The sequence below is a fragment of the Coregonus clupeaformis genome, chromosome 30, assembly GCF_020615455.1.
Source record: "Coregonus clupeaformis isolate EN_2021a chromosome 30, ASM2061545v1, whole genome shotgun sequence".
Taxonomy (NCBI): Eukaryota; Metazoa; Chordata; class Actinopteri; order Salmoniformes; family Salmonidae; genus Coregonus; species Coregonus clupeaformis.
In genome coordinates, this window is record NC_059221.1 from 40,899,831 (window position 1) to 40,919,937 (window position 20,107).

A 20,107-nucleotide genomic window follows, 5' to 3' on the forward strand; every position below is an offset into this window, starting at 1 on the left:
AAGATGCCATGTTCACTAACACAACACAACACAACATATTGAGTATCTATTTTTCTTTTTTCTCCCCACATTTATTCGGTACATACAGCAACAGTGACATACCAGGGACCCCCCATCGCTACTGTGGTGGCATCCTGACCTGTGGTGGCATCCTGGCCTGTGGTGACATCCTGGCCTGTGGTGACATCCTGGCCTGTGGTGACATCCTGGCCTGTGGTGGCAACCTGGCATGTGGTGACATCCTGGCCTGTGGTGACATCCTGGCCTGTGGTGGCATCCTGGCCTGTGGTGGCATCCTGGCATGTGGTGGCATCCTGGCCTGTGATGGCATCCTGGCTGGCCTGTGGTGACATCCTGGCCTGTGGTGGCATCCTGGCCTGTGGTGGCATCCTGGCATGTGGTGACATCCTGGCCTTTGGTGGCATCCTGGCCTGTGGTGGCATCCTGGCCTGTGGTGGCATCCTGGCCTGTGGTGGCATCCTGGCCTGTGGTGACATCCTGGCCTGTTTTGACATCCTGGCCTGTGGTGACATCCTGGCCTGTGGTGGCATCCTGGCCTGTGGTGGCATCCTGGCCTGTGGTGACATCCTGGCCTGTGGTGACATCCTGGCCTGTGGTGACATCCTGGCCTGTGGTGACATCCTGGCCTGTTTTTGATATCCTGGCCTGTTTTTTACATCCTGGCCTGTGGTAGCATCCACTCCAGTACCTAGAGGGTGCAGAAAGAAATACCAGTGACCTTTCAACATTCCTGCCTCACTTTAGAGTAATCCATTACTTCTAATTAGATTAAACCTGATTCATTTCCACCACATTTCCTTCACTGAACCCTTTAAAAACAAAGAGTGACAGAATGGGGGTTTGTCCTGTAGATTCATTGGGATAAAGTTAATTAGAGCATTGCTCCAGACCCTCTGGTCCCTTCCCCTGCGTTGTATCCCAGGTGATTAGTCAGAGGCGCAGGACACTCTCCGACACCCAAAGGAAGGCCCCTAAACTCTGAGGCCATGCACAGAATGGACTCTATACACTGCCCTGGCAACGGCCACAAGCCTGCAGAGACCAACTCCTCCAGAATACTAAAGACTGAAGAAACAAGTCTAACTGCTGCTTTTTACTGAGAGACCAATTTGGTTGATTTGGTGCTGAAGTTTTATTGTTTTTTATTGTTATTGCTAAGTTTGTCTATTTTTATTGATGTGTGATGTCATTACATGTTGTTAAAAATCTATGAGAAACCGTAGGCTAATCTGGTACGTAGCAAAACCAAATTCTGCATGCCCACTGGGCACAAATGTCAATTCAACGTCTATTCCACGTTGGTTCAACGTAATTTCATTTAAATAACGTGGAAACAATGTTGATTCAACCAGTGTGTACCAGTGGGAGGCTACATCCAGTAGAACCAAGGACACTATGCTGTGCCCTCAGGCAAGGGGCTTAACCCAATCTGCCTCATTAGGTAGATAATACATACAGTTGCAAGCTAGGTGACTTGCCCTGGATAAGAGTGAATGTGCCAAGTATACAACTAAATTGACAATGTTATCTTGGTGCACCAGACCTCCCCTTCCTTTAGTGTATCAGTGGAGAAACAGAGAGAAAACAAAGCAACAAACGGTGATGAGGAACTAATCAATGTCATCACCAGCGGCTCCAGGGCCACGTCCCCCTCCCCTCGATGGCACGTTGGTTCATCCTTATCCAGGGCCACGTCCCCCTCCCCTCGATGGCACGTTGGTTCATCCTTATCCAGGGCCACATCCCCCTCCCCTCGATGGCACGTTGGTTCATCCTTATCCATGGCCACGTCCCCCTCCCCTCCATGGCACGTTGGTTCATCGTTATCCAGGGCCACATCCCCCTCCATGGCACGTTGGTTCATCGTTATCCAGGGCCACGTCCCCCTCCCCTCCATGGCACGTTGGTTCATCCTTATCCAGGGCCACGTCCCCCTCCCCTCGATGGCACGTTGGTTCATCGTTATCCAGGGCCACGTCCCCCTCCCCTCGATGGCACGTTGGTTCATCGTTATCCAGGGCCACGCCCCCCTCCCCTCTATGGCACGTTGGTTCATCGTTATCCAGGGCCACGTCCCCCTCCATGCATCAGTATCCCCTTTGAAGCAGTGCCAGGGAAGGGACAACCCCAAAAAGAGCACACAGCAGCAGAAGGAAAACAAAGAACAACCAGCCTCGGATGATGCCGCCCACGATGGGAATCTGACCCACTTACCCATTATGCCTCAGGGCTTCAATGGAGGGGACCATCCTGTGCTGCCATGGCCAGGGAGCCAGCGTGAGAACAAGCTCTACAGGGGAGACGAGACGGCCCAGCGAGCCTGGGCATGTAGGGGCCACCATGGCAGCCTCAGTTAATGCTGCTCCCAGAGATAGGCTGGGCCTCCACTCTCCTCGACCCACATTCCTTAGCAGGAGAATGTACTGTACAGTCTGATAAAACATCCTGATTCTCATGGCTGACTGAGGCAGCAGACTACACTGACGTGTGGAAGAAGATCAATAGCCATTACCCTGACAATAGACCCCTGATAGGTTCTGTCTGTCTCTGGGATGCTGCCTACAGTCTGTAGTCAGGGTAGCTCCTCTGTAGCTCAGCTGGTAGAGCACGGTGCTTGTAACGCCAAGGTAGTGGGTTCGATCCCCGGGACCACCCATACACAAAAAGAATGAATGCACGCATGACTGTAAGTCGCTTTGGATAAAAGCGTCTGCTAAATGGCATATTTTTTATTTTACAGTGTTTTCCATCAGCTTCTCCTAACGGAGATTAAAAAAATAATCTGTGGTAATTTGATGCATGCTGGATATAGTGTACATTACACAATGTGTGATGATGAGTTGTGACTTATGTCATAAGGTCCTGGAAAAAGAGGAAGTCATTAATGCATGGGTTGGTGATCCAGAATGGTTTAGGTTTAATTTATTTGCACCAAAGAAAACAAGTGATAAACAACAATACAGATAAAGACTAATTAAAACAAAAAAAATGGTGTGCAGGTTGGAAGCCCAAGGACTTAAATAAAAATCACACCACAAAAGAACACTATATAATACATAAAGTACAACAATAAAAAAGGTTTGTTAAAACTAATCGTAAATGTACAAATGAACCGATCATGGTTGACATCTCCCCCCGATGTACACAGATATCTAAAGTATCTGTATTCATTCAATAAAACTGGAGGTTGACACGAAAAAAATAAAATACGAATTCTGTAAGCGAAGTGAATAAAACAAAAGCAGTATTTTTTTTTATGAATAAAGGACGTCACCAGATAATGGGGAACTTTAGAGCAGCCGTTACACTGAAGAGACATCAGTAACCAGCGGATTGATAATCTATTATCTCTTCATGGGTCAGAAGGATGTGCTAGTGAGGCCGGTTTCGGGATCTGCCGTCAGGCGTTAATTCCTCCTTCAATTCTCATTTCTGCCTTTTTCAAATCTTTTTATTGTTATGGAAGAGACGATAGAAAGGTGAACAAAGAATTAACGTGTTAACCTCTGGAGAGAGAACGTCCAGCTGTAATGGGGGAGGCAGTGGGAGACAGGAGGTCAGCCAATAGGACAATAGGGGCATCGACTTGGGGGTGGGGTGGATTTCATGAAGGAATCAGGGGGACACGTGCCGACCTGTTTGGGGGAGTTTTTGTGTGTGTGTTGGTGGGGGTCCATGGCCTGTGATGTTTATGTTAGCTCTATGTTTTTGTCCTCCCAGCTGTTATGGTCATGTCCAACAGCTTATGTAACCTGCGTGTCAAGAAGAAACCCCAAAACCCCTACCAGACTACAAACACAAGATCCCTACAAGGCTGACTAGAAAATGTTGTATACCATATTGGTAAGATAATGTATTCTAAGTATGCTTCAATAAGATGCAGAACCTGGTATTTTATCAGTGGTGTAAAGTTACTACAGTTGAAGTCGGAAGTTTAGATACACTTAGGTTGGAGTCCTTAAAACTCGTTTTTCAACCACTCCACAAATGTATTGTTAACAAACTATAGTTTTGGCAAGTCGGTTAGGACATCTACTTTGTGCATGACACAAGTAATTTTTCCAACAATTGTTTACAGACAGATTATTTCACTTATAATTCACTGTATCACAATTCCAGTGGGTCAAAAGTTTACATACACTAAGTTGGCTGTGCCTTTAAACAGCTTGGAAAATTCCAGAAAATTATGTCATGGCTTTAGAAGCTTCTGATGGGCTAATTGACATAATTTGAGTCAATTGGAGGTGTACCTGTGGATGTATTCCAAGGCCTACCTTCAAACTCAGTGCCTCTTTGTTTGACATCATGGGAAAATCAAAAGAAATCAGCCAAGACCTCAGAAGTCTGGTTCATCCTTGGGAGCAATTTCCAAACGCCTGAAGGTACCACGTTCATCTGTACAAACAATAGTACGCAAGTATAAACACCATGGGACCACGCAGCCGTCATACCGCTCAGGAAGGAGATGCGTTCTGTCTCCTAGAGATGAACGTACTTTGGTGCGAAAAGTGCAAATCAATCCCAGAACAACAGCAAAGGACCTTGTGAAGATGCTGGAGGAAACAGGTACAAATGTATCTATATCCACAGTAAAACGAGTCCTATATCGACATAACCTGAAAGGCCGCTCAGCAAGGAAGAAGCTACTGCTCCAAAACCGCCATAAAAAAGCCAGACTACGGTTTGCAACTGCACATGGGGACAAAGATCGTACTTTTTGGAGAAATGTCCTCTGGTCTGATGAAACAAAAATAGAACTGTTTGGCCATAATGACCATCGTTATGTTTGGAGGAAAAAGGGGGATGCTTGTAAGCCGAAGAACACCATCCCAACCGTGACGTATGGGGGTGGCAGCATCATGCCCTGGGTGTGCTTTGCTGCAGGAGGGACTGGTGCACTTCACAAAATAGATGGCATCATGAGGAAGGAAAATTATTACATTTACATTTACATTTACGTCATTTAGCAGACGCTCTTGTCCAGAGCGACTTACAAATGGGGGGTTTGGTAGAAGGATTACTTTATCCTATCCCAGGTATTCCTTAAAGAGGTGGGGTTTCAAATGTCTCCGGAAGGTGGTGAGTGACTCCGCTGTCCTGGCGTCGTGAGGGAGCTTGTTCCACCATTGGGGTGCCAGAGCAGCGAACAGTTTTGACTGGGCTGAGCGGGAACTATGCTTCCGCAGAGGTAGGGGAGCCAGCAGGCCAGAGGTGGATGAACGCAGTGCCCTCGTTTGGGTGTAGGGACTGATCAGAGCCTGAAGGTACGGAGGTGCCGTTCCCCTCACAGCTCCGTAGGCAAGCACCATGGTCTTGTAGCAGATGCGAGCTTCAACTGGAAGCCAGTGGAGTGTGCGGAGGAGCGGGGTGACGTGAGAGAACTTGGGAAGGTTGAACACCAGACGGGCTGCGGCATTCTGGATGAGTTGTAGGGGTTTATGTGGATTATGTGGATATATTGAAGCAACATCTCAAGATATCAGTCAGGAAGTTCAAGCTTGGTCGCAAATGGGTCTTCCAAATGGACAATGACCCCAAGCATACTTCCAAAGTTATGGCAAAATGGCTTAAGGACAACAAACTCAAGGTATTGGAGTGGCCATCACAAAGCCCTGACCTCAATCCTATAGAAAATGTGTGGGCAGAACTGAAAAAGCGTATGCGAGCAAGGAGGCCTGCCTACATTCAGTGGGGGAAAAAAGTATTTAGTCAGCCACCAATTGTGCAAGTTCTCCCACTTAAAAAGATGAGAGAGGCCTGTAATTTTCATCATAGGTACACGTCAACTATGACAGACAAATTGAGAAACAAAATCCAGAAAATCACATTGTAGGATTTTTAATGATTGTATTTGCAAATTATGGTGGAAAATAAGTATTTGGTCACCTACAAACAAGCAAGATTTCTGGCTCTCACAGACCTGTAACTTCTTCTTTAAGAGGCTCCTCTGTCCACCACTCGTTACCTGTATTAATGGCACCTGTTTGAACTTGTTATCAGTATAAAAGACACCTGTCCACAACCTCAAACAGTCACACTCCAAACGCCACTATGGCCAAGACCAAAGAGCTGTCAAAGGACACCAGAAACAAAATTGTAGACCTGCACCAGGCTGGGAAGACTGAATCTGCAATAGGTAAGCAGCTTGGTTTGAAGAAATCAACTGTGGGAGCAATTATTAGGAAATGGAAGACATACAAGACCACTGATAATCTCCCTCGATCTGGGGCTCCACGCAAGATCTCACCCCGTGGGGTCAAAATGATCACAAGAACGGTGAGCAAAAATCCCAGAACCACACGGGGGGACCTAGTGAATGACCTGCAGAGAGCTGGGACCAAAGTAACAAAGCCTACCATCAGTAACACACTATGCCGCCAGGGACTCAAATCCTGCAGTGCAAGACGTGTCCCCCTGCTTAAGCCAGTACATGTCCAGGCCCGTCTGAAGTTTGCTAGAGTGCATTTGGATGATCCAGAAGAGGATTGAGGGAATGTCATATGGTCAGATGAAACCAAAATAGAACTTTTTGGTAAAAACTCAACTCGTCGTGTTTGGAGGACAAAGAATGCTGAGTTGCATCCAAAGAACACCATACATACTGTGAAGCATGGGGGTGGAAACATCATGCTTTGGGGCTGTTTTCTGCAAAGGGACCAGGACGACTGATCCGTGTAAAGGAAAGAATGAATGGGGCCATGTATCGTGAGATTTTGAGTGAAAACCTCCTTCCATCAGCAAGGGCATTGAAGATGAAACGTGGCTGGGTCTTTCAGCATGACAATGATCCCAAACACACCGCCCGGGCAATGAAGGAGTGGCTTCGTAAGAAGCATTTCAAGGTCCTGGAGTGGCCTAGCCAGTCTCCAGATCTCAACCCCAGGGAGTTGAAAGTCTGTGTTGCCCAGCGACAGCCCCAAAACATCACTGCTCTAGAGGAGATCTGCATGGAGGAATGGTCCAAAATACCAGCAACAGTGTGTGAAAACCTTGTGAAGACTTACAGAAAACGTTTGACCTGTGTCATTGCCAACAAAGGGTATATAACAAAGTATTGAGAAACTTTTGTTATTGACCAAATACTTATTTTCCACCATAATTTGCAAATATATTCATTAAAAATCCTACAATGTGATTTTCTGGAAAAAAAATTCTCATTTTGTCTGTCATAGTTGACGTGTACCTATGGTGAAAATTACAGGCCTCTCTCATATTTTTAAGTGGGAGAACTTGCACAATTGGTGGCTGACTAAATACTTTTTCCTCCCACTCTATCTGACTCACTTACACCAGCTCTGTCAGGAGGAATGGGCCAAAATTCACCCAACTTATTGTGGGAAGCTTGTGGAAGGCTACCCGAAACGTTTGACCCAAGTTAAACAATTTAAAGGCAATGCTACCAAATACTAATTGAGTGTATGTAAACTTCTGACCCACTGGGAATGTGATGAAAGAAATAAAAGCTGAAATAAATCATTCTCTCTACTATTATTCTGACATTTCACATTCTTAAAATAAAGTGGTGATCCTAACTGACCTAAGACAGGGAATTTGTACTAGGATTAAATGTCAGGAATTGTGAAAAACTGAGTCTAAATGTATTTGGCTAAGGTGTATGTATACTTCCGACTTCAACTGTAAGTAAAAATACTTTGAAGTCAATGGTGTAAAAAGTGCCCAATTGTCATACTTGAGTAAAAGTAAAGATACCTTAATAGAAAATGACTCAAGTAAAAGTGAAAGTCACCCAGTAAAATACTACTTGAGTAAAAGTCTAAAAGGATTTGGTTTTAAATATATGTAAGTATCAAAAGTAAATGTAATTGCTAAAATATACTTAAGTATAAGTATCCTTATATTAAGCAAACCAGACGGCACAATTTTCTAGTTTTTTTCAATTTACGGATAGCCAGGGGCACGCCAACACTAATTTACAAACAAAGCATTTTTGTTTAGTGCGTCTGCCAGATCAGATGCAGTAGGGAATTGGGCCATTTTCCTGTCCTGCTAAGCATTCAAAATGTAACAAGTACTTTTGGGTGTTAGGGAGAATATATGAAGTAGAAAGTATATTATGTTCTTTAGGAATGTAGTGAAGTAAAAGTGAAAGTTGTCAAAAATATGAATAGTAAAGTAAAGTACAGATACCCCAAAATAACTACTTAAGTAGTACTTGAAAGTATTTTTACTTAAGTACTTTACACCACTTTTTGAAGTACTACTTAAGTCATTTTGTGGGGTATCTGTACTTTACATATTTTCTTTAGGAATGTAGTGGAGTAAAAGTAAAAGTTGTCAAAAATATAAATAGTACTTTTTATTCCCATATAATTTACCTGACACCCAAAAGTACTCGTTACATTTTGAATGCTCAGGCAGGACAGCAATATGGTCCAATTCACACACCTATCAATATAACTGTCATGAGCCCTCTCACTCCACCGGGTTACCACCTTAATGTGTTTCCACTATCTTCCACTCTGCTCATCTCTCTCTCTCTACTCAGCCTAACGAGCTCCACCTGTCCCTGCTCTGCTCGGCTCTAATTACTCTGCCAGCTGCGCTGCATTACCCACTAACCTCTCCCAGTATTTAAAGTCCCGTCTCTCAGCTCTCCTTTGTCAGATCGTCTGCAAAGCTCACACCCGGAACCTGTGTGCTCGCGCTTCTGGCTCACCCTTGTTTTGTGACCCCGGACCTGCCTGATTCTGGGATACTCTTCTGCCCCAGGAAAACCAGACCTGCTTTCTGCCATTACGACTCCTGACTACTCTTCGACCCCGGTAACTCTGACCAGCCTTCTGCCTTGCTACAACGTATTTGGATTTCCCTTGAACTGTACTTCTGCCTTGTTTCATCCGCCCCGTTGTGTCTGTGTTTCCTCCCCCAGGACTTCTGGACCACCAACCACCGGCGTCATCGGACGCACCGCTGCCACTGGGGGGCACAGACCCAGCACATTGGACGGGATAACCCCTGGAGCCTTCACTCACTCCCTACTTCCCCTTTTCCCTTAAGTTTTAATAAACTTTCTGGTGTGACGCAATTGTGGTCCTCTTGTCGTCTGTCTGAACCGTGACAGTACGATCTGACCATCATGGACTCAGCGCACACTTCCCCCGACATGGAAACCGAAGAACCTGAGCAACCCACCGCCATGCTACGCCTGGAACACACTGAGAGAGAGCTAGGCCGCATGAGCGGCGACATCACCTCTCTGCTTCAGGTCGGCCACCAACAGCATCAGCAGTTCCAGCAGCACCAGCAGCAGTCCCAGCAGCAGCAACAACAACTCGCCAGGATCATCCAACTCCTCACCAACCTTACCCCAGCCAGTCTGCCCACCAGCCCTGCCTCCGAGTCACCTGCCCCGGTCATTTCAGCCGCTGCCCGGAACCCAAGATTGGAAACCCCGAGCGGTTCAACGGCGATTCTACCCAGGTCCGGCCATTCCTGACTAGCTGCCGACTTCAGTTCTCCTTGCAGCCAAGGACCTTCGCCACGGAGGGGCTAGGGTCGGGTATGCCATCACTCACCTGACGGGCCGAGCTCGACTCTGGGGAACAGCAGAGTTCGAACGTCAAACCCCCGCATGTGCAACCTTCGACCTGTTTGCTGAGGAGATGCTGAAGGTGTTTGACCTGGATTCACCAACCGCAGAGGCGTCTCGTTAACTGTTCAGTATTCGACAAGGCAGACGTACAGTCGCAGACCATTCCATCGACTTCCGAACCCTGGCAAGACGTAGTTCTTGGAACACACCATCGTTGGTGGACGCGTTCTTCCATAGCTTGGCTGACTATATCAAGGACGAGTTGGTCTCCCATGAACTGCCTTCCACTCTTGATGAAGCCATCGCACTGACTGTCCGGATCGACAGAAGGATACAGACCCGTCGTCGTGAGAGGGGGCGCCAAGGTCCACCAACTACCGGCATTCGGAGAGATCCGACTGGGCTCCTGTCAGCTACTGCCACTCACCCAAGTCAGCTTGATCAGTCTGAGCCTATGGAGATTGGGCGAGCCTCTCTCACTCCTGCAGAGCGCCAGCGCCGCTTCACCTCAAACCTCTGCCTCTATTGTGGAGGTGATGGACATCGTGTGGTAACCTGCCCTTTAAAAGCCGAAGCTCACCGGGCATAGGGGAGTCCGGTTGAGCTCAATGACCATCCAGTCCTCCGACCGCAAACCCTTGCTGCAAGTTCACCTCCGCCTCTCTGACTCTACTCACACCCTGGCTGCTCTGGTGGATTCTGGCGCCGAAGCCAACATAATGGACATCAAGCTGGCACGCCAACTGGGACTGGAGAACCTCCGTTTGACACCTCCTATTCCTGCCCGGGCACTGGACGGACACTTACTCGGATCGGTCACTCATGTCACGGCCCCGGTCTTGATGGGTCTGTCCGGAAACCATCAAGAAACTATCCAGTTTCACCTGCTCCCCTCTCCAGGCCAACCCCTCATCCTGGGTTACCCATGGCTCCGCCCGGCACAACCCTCAGCTCGACTGGGTGACCGGGGTGATCAGGGAGTGGGGAGAGGACTGCCACCGAACCTGCCTGCTTGCTGCCGCACTACCCCCTCGGCCAGTACCTACTAACTCCGCCCCTGACCTCTCCCATGTCCCAGAATGCTACCATGGTCTCAGAGAAGTGTTTAACAAAGCAAGAGCCACATCTCTGCCCCTCACCGACCGTACGACTGTGCCATCGACCTCCTCCCTGGAACAGCCCCCTCCAAGGGGGCCGTCTTTATTCGTTGTCTGCTCCTGAAAGAAGGTCCATGGAGGACTACATCAATGACTCTCTGTCCACAGGATTGATCCGTTCATCTTCATCTCCGGCTGGTGCTGGCTTCTTCTTTGTGGGGAAGAGGGACGGATCTCTTCGCCCCTGCATCGACTACAGGGGACTCAACGACATCACAGTGAAAAACCGTTACCCTCTCCCTCTGCTCACCTCTGCTTTTGAGTTGCTCCAGGGAGCCACTGTTTTTACCAAGTTGGATCTCAGAAACGCTTACCACCTAGTGCGGATCCGGGAGGGAGATGAATGGAAGACCGCATTCAATACACCAACAGGCCACTACGAGTATCTGGTTATGCCTTTTGGCCTCACCAATGCTCCTGCTGTGTTCCAGGCTCTAGTGAATGATGTACTGCGGGACATGTTAAACAAGTTTGTCTTCGTTTACCTGGATGACATCTTAATCTACTCCAGAAACCTGTCTGAACACACCCGCCATGTCCAGCAAGTCCTTCATCGTCTTCTGGAGAATTCCCTCTACGCCAAGGCAGAGAAGTGTGAGTTTCACGTCAAGACAGTGGCCTTCCTGGGGTACATAGTGGCAGAGGGAAGTATCCAAATGGATCCTGCCAAAGTATCAGCAGTCACGTCATGGCCAGTTCCGGAGAACAGAAAGAAGCTGCAACAGTTTCTGGGGTTTGCTAACTTCTATAGAAAGTTTATCCGGAACTACAGTACCGTTGCTGCCCCTCTCACTGCTCTAACCAGCACCAAGCAACCCTTCACCTGGACCCCAGCAGCCGACAAGGCCTTCAGTACCCTCAAGGTAAGGTTCACCTCCGCTCCCATCCTCCAGATGCCTGACGTGGACCGGCAATTCATTGTGGAGGTGGACGCCTCGGATGTGGGAGTTGGTGCTGTGATTTCTCAGTGGGCTGCGGAGGATAGGAAGCTCCATCCCTGTGCCTTTTTCTCACGTCGGTTGTCCCCCTCTGAGTGCAATTACGACATAGGGAACCGAGAGCTGCTGGCTGTGAAGCTTGCCTTGGAGGAGTGGCGTCACTGGCTGGAGGGGTCCACCATTCCATTTCTCGTTTGGACCGACCATAAGAACTTGGAGTACATCCGCACGGCCAAACGGTTGAACTCCAGGCAGTCCCGCTGGGCCCTGTTCTTCACCAGGTTTAATTTCACTCTGTCATACCGGCCTGGATCACGCAACACCAAGCCAGACGCCCTCTCCCGTCAATTCCAGAAGGATGACAACCCCTCCAAGGATCCTGTGTCGATTCTGCCAAGTCCCTGCATCGTAGCAGCTCTGACCTGGGCTGTTGAGGAACAGGTGCTGGAAGCTCTCCGTAACCAGCCGGGTCCCAGCACTTGCCCAGCTGACCGCCTTTTGTCCCCCGAAAACCTAAGGTCCCAGGTCGTTCAGTGGGGACATGACTCCCGCCTAGCTTGTCACCCTGGCTCCACCCGCACTTACAACCTGCTCGCCCAGAGGTTCTGGTGGCCCGCTCTGAGAAAGGATGTACGGGAATTCGTCCAAGCCTGCCCCATCTGCAACCAACACAAGTCGTCCTGCCAGCCCCCAGCCGGATTGCTGCAGCCCCTGCCTGTGCCCAGACGTCCCTGGTCTCACATCGCCCTTGACTTTGTCACGGGGCTGCCCCCTTCAAGGGGCAAGACCGTCATTCTCACCATAGTTGACCGATTCAGCAAGATGGCACACTTCATTCCCCTCCCCAAGCTCCCAACCGCCAAGGGAGACCGCCCAGGTGGTCCTGGAACACGTCTTCCGGATCCACGGACTGCCAAAGGATGTAGTTTCTGACCGTGGTCCACAATTCTCCTCCGCTTTTTGGAAGGAGTTCTGTCACCTGCTGGGAGCCACAGTCAGTCTGACTTCCGGATTCCATCCCCAATCCAATGGGCAGTCAGAGCGGGCAAATCAGGAGCTCGAGAAGGCACTGCGATGCATGACTTCACGCAACCCCCACTCCTGGTCGCAGCAATTGACATGGGTGGAGTACGCACACAATTCTCTGACCTGCTCTGCCATCGGTATGTCCCCTTTCCAATGTGTTTATGGATACCAGCCTCCTCTATTTGCCAGTCAGGAAGGGGAGGTTACTTGCCCATCTGCACTTGCGTTTGCCCGTCGATGTCGCCGCACCTGGTCACAGGCCCGAGCCACACTTCTCAGATCCGTTGCCAGCTACACTACCGGGGCCAACCGTCGGAGAATCCCTGCTCCCACCTACCATGTTGGTCAAAGGGTGTGGTTGTCGTCAAGGAACCTGCCACTCAGGGTGGAGTCGCAGAAGTTGGCACCTCGGTTCATTGGCCCATTCCCTATCATAAGAGTGATTAGCCCAACTGCTGTCCGGCTCCAACTGCCTAATTCCATGAGGGTGCACCCCACTTTCCATGTGTCTAAGATTAAGCCCATTCATGAGAGTCCGCTGGTCCCTGCTGCGCCTTGTCCTCCTCCTCCACGGCTCGTCGATGGTGGTCTGGTTTACACCGTCCGCCGCCTGCTTCGGTCCAGACGGAGGGGTAGGGGTCTCCAGTACCTCATTGACTGGGAGGGCTATGGACCTGAGGAAAGGACCTGGGTGCCAGCTAGTCGGATTGTGGATAGGACTCTCATCACCGCCTTCCACCAACGGCATCCTGATCAACCTGCAATCCGTAGGGGCCGCCCCAGAGGGATCCCTAACCGTCCTGCCCGCTCGGCTTCCTGTCCTGTGCCTGATCCTGTCTCGGGACCTGTCCCATCTCCCGACCACGGCCCTCCGGCTTCCTCCGAGGATGAGGGCGTTCGCTCGGACCGTTCGGAGGAGTTCTAGCCCTCCTCCGGCTCCCCTCCTCCCGCCCGGCGTGGTGTTGCTCTTGGGACTTCTGGGGCCGTCCCTTGGGGGGTTCTGTCATGAGCCCTCTCACTCCACCGGGTTACCACCTTAATGTGTTTCCACTATCTTCCACTCTGCTCATCTCTCTCTCTCTACTCAGCCTAACGAGCTCCACCTGTCCCTGCTCTGCTCGGCTCTAATTACTCTGCCAGCTGCGCTGCATTACCCACTAACCTCTCCCAGTATTTAAAGTCCCGTCTCTCAGCTCTCCTTTGTCAGATCGTCTGCAAAGCTCACACCCGGAACCTGTGTGCTCGCGCTTCTGGCTCACCCTTGTTTTGTGACCCCGGACCTGCCTGATTCTGGGATACTCTTCTGCCCCAGGAAAACCAGACCTGCTTTCTGCCATTACGACTCCTGACTACTCTTCGACCCCGGTAACTCTGACCAGCCTTCTGCCTTGCTACAACGTATTTGGATTTCCCTTGAACTGTACTTCTGCCTTGTTTCATCCGCCCCGTTGTGTCTGTGTTTCCTCCCCCCCCAGGACTTCTGGACCACCAACCACCGGCGTCATCGGACGCACCGCTGCCACTGGGGGGGGGCACAGACCCAGCACATTGGACGGGATAACCCCTGGAGCCTTCACTCACTCCCTACTTCCCTTTTCCCTTAAGTTTTAATAAACTTTCTGGTGTGACGCAATTGTGGTCCTCTTGTCGTCTGTCTGAACCGTGACAATAACGTGTTGTCATCCCCACTGCCTCTCATCTGTCGAACTCACAAAACACAAATACTGCGTTTGTAGATTATGTCTGATTGTTGGAGTGTGCCCCTGGCTGTCCATAAATAAAAACTATAAAAAATAAATCATGCAGTCTGGTTTGCTTAATATTAGGAATTTTATGTATAGCATTTATGTTTTACTTTTACTCAAGTATGACAATTGAGTACTTTTCCCACCACTGTTCTTTGGTACATTTAAAACCAGATACTTTTAGACTTTTACCAAATCAAATCAAATTTGATTTCCCACATGCGCCCGAATACAACAGGTGAAATGCTAACTTACAAGCCCTTAACCAACAATGCAGTTTTACGAAAAAAAGTGTTAAGTAAAAAATTAAAAATAATTAAAGAGCAGCAGTAAAATAAAATAACAGTAGGGAGGCTATATGCAAGGGGTACCGGTACAGAGTCAATGTGCGGGGGCACCGGACAACTTCAACCGTGTACCAAAGGAGATGTGCATGTATGTAGGCCTACGTGTGTTTGTGCACTTGACTATGAGTTATGAGTGAGTACCTGCCTAAAATATATCTATTCCTCAAAGGTAAAGTGGATGTTTGATCTGTCTTTAACCCTCCATGTGGGACTGAGACAGACCAGTACACCATCTACAGTAGAGAGGATCAGGCCTGTGTCACACACCTTATAACATCCAATCAGTCTGTCATGTTCCACCACAGGACGAAATATAAAGCTGATCATCCACTTCCGTTGTAGCCATCTCACCACCATTTGAGAAAAGCTAGTTTAACTAAACATTCGGACTCATTCCCAATATCGCTCATGAGGCAGCCTCAGTCTTTCCACGAAATCCAGAGAAACACAAATCCCAGTAGCCTAATCTCTCTTTCCAGGACTGGAGCTCTGTGAGTACAGGTTTTTGGTCTCTGACAGCCTCCTGAAGCTAATACAATGACAACAGAAATGGCCTACCCTTTTGAGACCTACTTGATAAACCCACAGCGCAACACCAATAATCCCAGGCGACACTATTGATCCTGACGTTATGTACATGCTGCCACCTTGTGGCTAAATGTGGTAACCACAATAAAATTGCTGCACCATTGAGAAGCAATACTCTGAATTCAAAATAACCACCTTCCCATGGCCCCTCCATTTTTGCGTTCATGCGCGCCTGCGTCATTTGTCCCAAAGCTGAGGGAGTGAACATTATCGATGCTCTAGCCCTAAGGAGACCCTCAGATATCCACTTCGACCGAGCCAGCAAGGTTGCAGGCGTGCTATCTCGCCGCACTGCAATATGTTTGCGTTTGCGCAATGTCATACAAAATAAGGAAAGTAACGGAGAGTGTGCCTAATGATATGTCACGTGCATTTGTTTATGCCTGATTTCGAGACTTGACACGAACAGATGAAACACTTCCCAAATTAAATGTTTAACTGTTACTAGGATTGGGGGGTGTCTTGTAAAACCACTAGGGGGGTTGGCAATTTGAATGTCACGCTCGTTTTATTATTTAAAATTGGGAACATGAATTGCATCATTCAAGTCACGAGTGTGTCCCGAAATTGATGGGTTTATTGATCCCATCGCCACTATCTGGTCATTCTCGGAGTTTCGTCAGCAACACGTGACAACGGAGGGCCCTCGGAGCAAGTTGGAAGGAACTTTTTAGCCATTTTGTATTTCTAAGAACCATTGGTCTGCAGCACACTTTTGTTGGTGCATAATATAACCCACTGGGCACAGACGTCAATTCAACGTCTATTCCATGTTGGTTCAACGTAATTTCATTGAAATGAAGTGGAAACAACATTGATTCAACCAGTGTGTGCCCAGTGGGACTGTACTATGAGTTGTAGCACTGAAATGCATACATGCAACTACATACTGTATATTTATTCCAGTCTACCGTTGCAGTCAAATATACTTAGTCCTGTGCTGGTGAAAGATTGGCAAGCAGATTGAATGTAGTTGCATATACAAACCATGAAGATATTAAAGAAACAGTGAGAGGGTTAGTCCAAGTAAGGTGGACCCTGATGGTTACGTAATGTACCAGCAACAGCACTGTTTATCAGTGAATCAGAGGGCAGTTACACTTTAACAGACTGTCTGAATCCATTGCACTGCTCTGTGTTAATATGGATTGAAAAGCTACCACTTCAAGAATCTGGCTATTAGTACTTTCGTCATTTCTTTACCGTGTTCTGCTGAAATAGGAAGGTAAATTGTGCAACCAAAGAGGGTATAGTTCATGCTAACATTGACCTTGACTTAATAAAGCAACCTGGCACATCGCCTGCAGTTTATAAATATTTTCATGCTGGTCAGTGAGAGAGAGAGAGAGAGAGAGAGAATGATAGAATGACAGAAGGAAAGAAAGACAGGTGCCTCTACATTTGCTTGCTGAACAGCATACAGTACTGTGGAGCCAGCCTGTCCTTAACCAACCCCTCTTGTCATTCCCCTCCTCTCCCCTCAGCGCCCTCCACCGTTGGTTGCCCTCCTGTGGATCACATACCAGCAGCTAAACAACTGCCAGGGGTAATGCTGGTTTGGGTCCTGCATGACTAAACCTAAATCAGGCCTGAACTTGATCCCATCTTGTCTTTTTCCCTTTCTAGCACTCACTCTTCCTCACCAAATACTGTGACAGTCACATTTATCTCTTTTTCTTACCCTCTCTTGGGCTCTCTCTCTCAACCTTTCAACCTTTCACACAGCCTCTCCTCTCTCTCTCTCTCTCTCTCTCTCTCTCTCTCTCTCTCTGCCTCTCAATTCAATTTCAATTTCAATTTAAGGGCTTTATTGGCATGGGAAACGTGTGTTAACATTGCCAAAGCAAGGGAAGTAGATAGTAAACAAAAGTGAAATAAACAATAAATATTAACAGTAAACATTACACTCAGAAGTTTCAAAAGAATAAAGACATTTCAAATGTCATATTATGTATATATACAGTGTTGTAACAATGTGCAAATAGTTAAAAGTACAAATGGGAAAATAAATAAACATAAATATGGGTTGTATTTACAATGGTGTTTGTTCTTCACTGGTTGCCCTTTTCTTGTGGCAACAGGTCACAAATCTTGCAGCTGTGATGGCAAACTGTGGTTTTTCACCCAGTAGATAAGGGAGTTTATCAAAATTGGGTTTGTTTTCGAATTCTTTGTGGATCGCTGTAATCTGAGGGAAATATGTGTCTCTAATATGGTCATACATTTGGCAGGAGGTTAGGAAGTGCAGCTCAGTTTCCACCTCATTTTGTGGGCAGTGTGCACATAGCCTGTCTTCTCTTGAGAGCCAGGTCTGCCTACGGCGGCCTTTCTCAATAGCAAGGCTATGGTCACTGAGTCTGTACATAGTCAAAGCTTTCCTTAAGTTTGGGTCAGTCACAGTGGTCAGGTATTCTGCCACTGTGTACTCTCTGTTTAGGGCCAAATAGCATTCTAGTTTGCTCTGTTTTTTTGTTTGTTCTTTCCAATGTGTCAAGTAATTCTCTTTTTGTTTTCTCATGATTTGGTTGGGTCTAATTGTGTTGTTGTTGTTGTTGTTGTTGTTGTTGTCCTGGGGCTGTGTGGGGTCTGTTTGTGTTTGTGAACAGAGGCCCAGGACAAGCTTACTTAGGGACTCTTCTCCAAGTTCATCTCTCTGTAGGTGATGGCTTTGTTATGGAAGGTTTGGGAATCGCTTCCTTTTAAGTGGTTATAGAATTTAACGGCTCTTTTCTGGATTTTGATAATTAGCGGGTATTGGCCTAATTCTGCTCTGCATGCATTATTTGGTGTTTTACGTTGTACACGGAGGATGTTTTTGCAGAATTCTGCATGCAGAGTCTCAATTTGTTGTTTGTCCCATTTTGTGAATTCTTGGTTGGTGAGCGGACCCCAGACCTCAGAACCATAAAGGGCAATGGGTTCTATAACTGATTCAAGTATTTTTAGCCAGATCCTAATTGGTATGTCAAATTTTATGTTCCTTTTGATGGCATAGAAGGCCCTTCTTGCCTTGTCTCTCAGATCGTTCACAGCTTTATGGAAGTTACCTGTGGCGCTGATGTTTAGGCCGAGGTATGTATAGTTTTTTGTGTGCTCTAGGGCAACGGTGTCTAGATGGAATTTGTATTTGTGGTCCTCTCTCTCTCTCTCTCTGTCTCTCTCTCTGCCTCTCTCTCTCTCTCTCTCTCTCTCTCTCTCTCTGTCTCTCTCTCTGCCTCTCTCTCTCTCTCTCTCTGTCTCTCTCTCTGCCTCTCTCTCTCTCTCTCTCTCTCTCTGTCTCTCTCTCTCTGCCTCTCTCTCTCTCTGCCTCTCTCTCTCTCTGTCTCTCTCTCTGCCTCTCTCTGTCTCGCTCTCTCTCTCTCTCTCTCTCTCTGCCTCTCTCTCTCTCTCTCTGCCTCTCTCTCTCTCTCTCTCTCTCTCTCTATCAATTCAATTTTTTATAGGGCTTTATTGGCATGGGAAACGTATGTTAACATTGCCAAAGCAAGTGAAGTACAGTTGAAGTCGGAAGTTTACATACACCTTAGCCAAATACAATTAAACTACGTTTTTCACAATTCCTGACATTTGATACTAGTAAAAATGCACTGTCTTAGGTCAGTTAGGATCACCACTTTATTTTAAGAATGTGAAATGTCAGAATAATAATAGAGAGAATGATTTATTTCAGCTTTTATTTCTTTCATCACATTCCCAGTGGGTCAGAAGTTTACATCCACTCAATTAGTATTTGGTAGCATTGCCTTTAAATTGTTTAACTTGGGTCAAACGTGTTGGGTAGCCTTCCACAAGCTTCCCACAATAAGTTGGGTGAATTTTGGCCCATTCCTCCTGACAGAGCTGGTGTAACTGAGTCTGGTTTGTTGGCCTCCTTGCTCGCACACGCTTTTTCAGTTCTGCCCACAAATGTTCTATAGGATTGAGGTCAGGGCTTTGTGATGGCCACTCCAACACCTTGACTTTGTTGTCCTTAAGCCATTTTGCCACAACTTTGGAAGTATGCTTTGTCCATTTGGAAGACCCATTTGCAACCAAGCTTTAACTTCCTGACTGATCTCTTGAGATGTTGCTTCAATATATCCACATAACTTTCCTTCCTCATGATGCCATCTATTTTGTGAAGTGCACCAGTCCCTCCTACAGCAAAGCACCCCCACAGCATGATGCTGCCACCCGTGCTTCACGGTTGGGATGGTGTTCGTCGGCTTGCAAGCATCCCCCTTTTTCCTCCAAACATAACGATGGTAATCATGGCCAAACAGTTCTATTTTTGTTTCATCAGACCAGAGGACTTTTCTCAAAAAAGTACGATATTTGTCCCCATGTGCAGTTGCAAACCGTAGTCTGGCTTTTTTATGGCGGTTTTGGAGCAGTGGCTTCTTCCTTGCTGAGCGGCCTTTCAGGTTATGTCGATATAGGACTCGTTTTACTGTGGATATAGATACTTTTGTACCTGTTTCCTCCAGCATCTTCACAAGGTCCTTTGCTGTTGTTCTGGGATTGATTTGCACTTTTCGCACCAAAGTACGTTAATCTCTAGGAGACAGAATGCGTCTCCTTCCTGAGCGGTATGACGGCTGCGTGGTCCCATGGTGTTTATACTTGGGTACTATTGTTTGTACAGATGAACGTGGTACCTTCAGGCGTTTGGAAATTGCTCCCAAGAATGAACCAGACTTGTGGAGGTCTACCATTTTTTTTCTGAGGTCTTGGCTGATTTCTTTTGATTTTC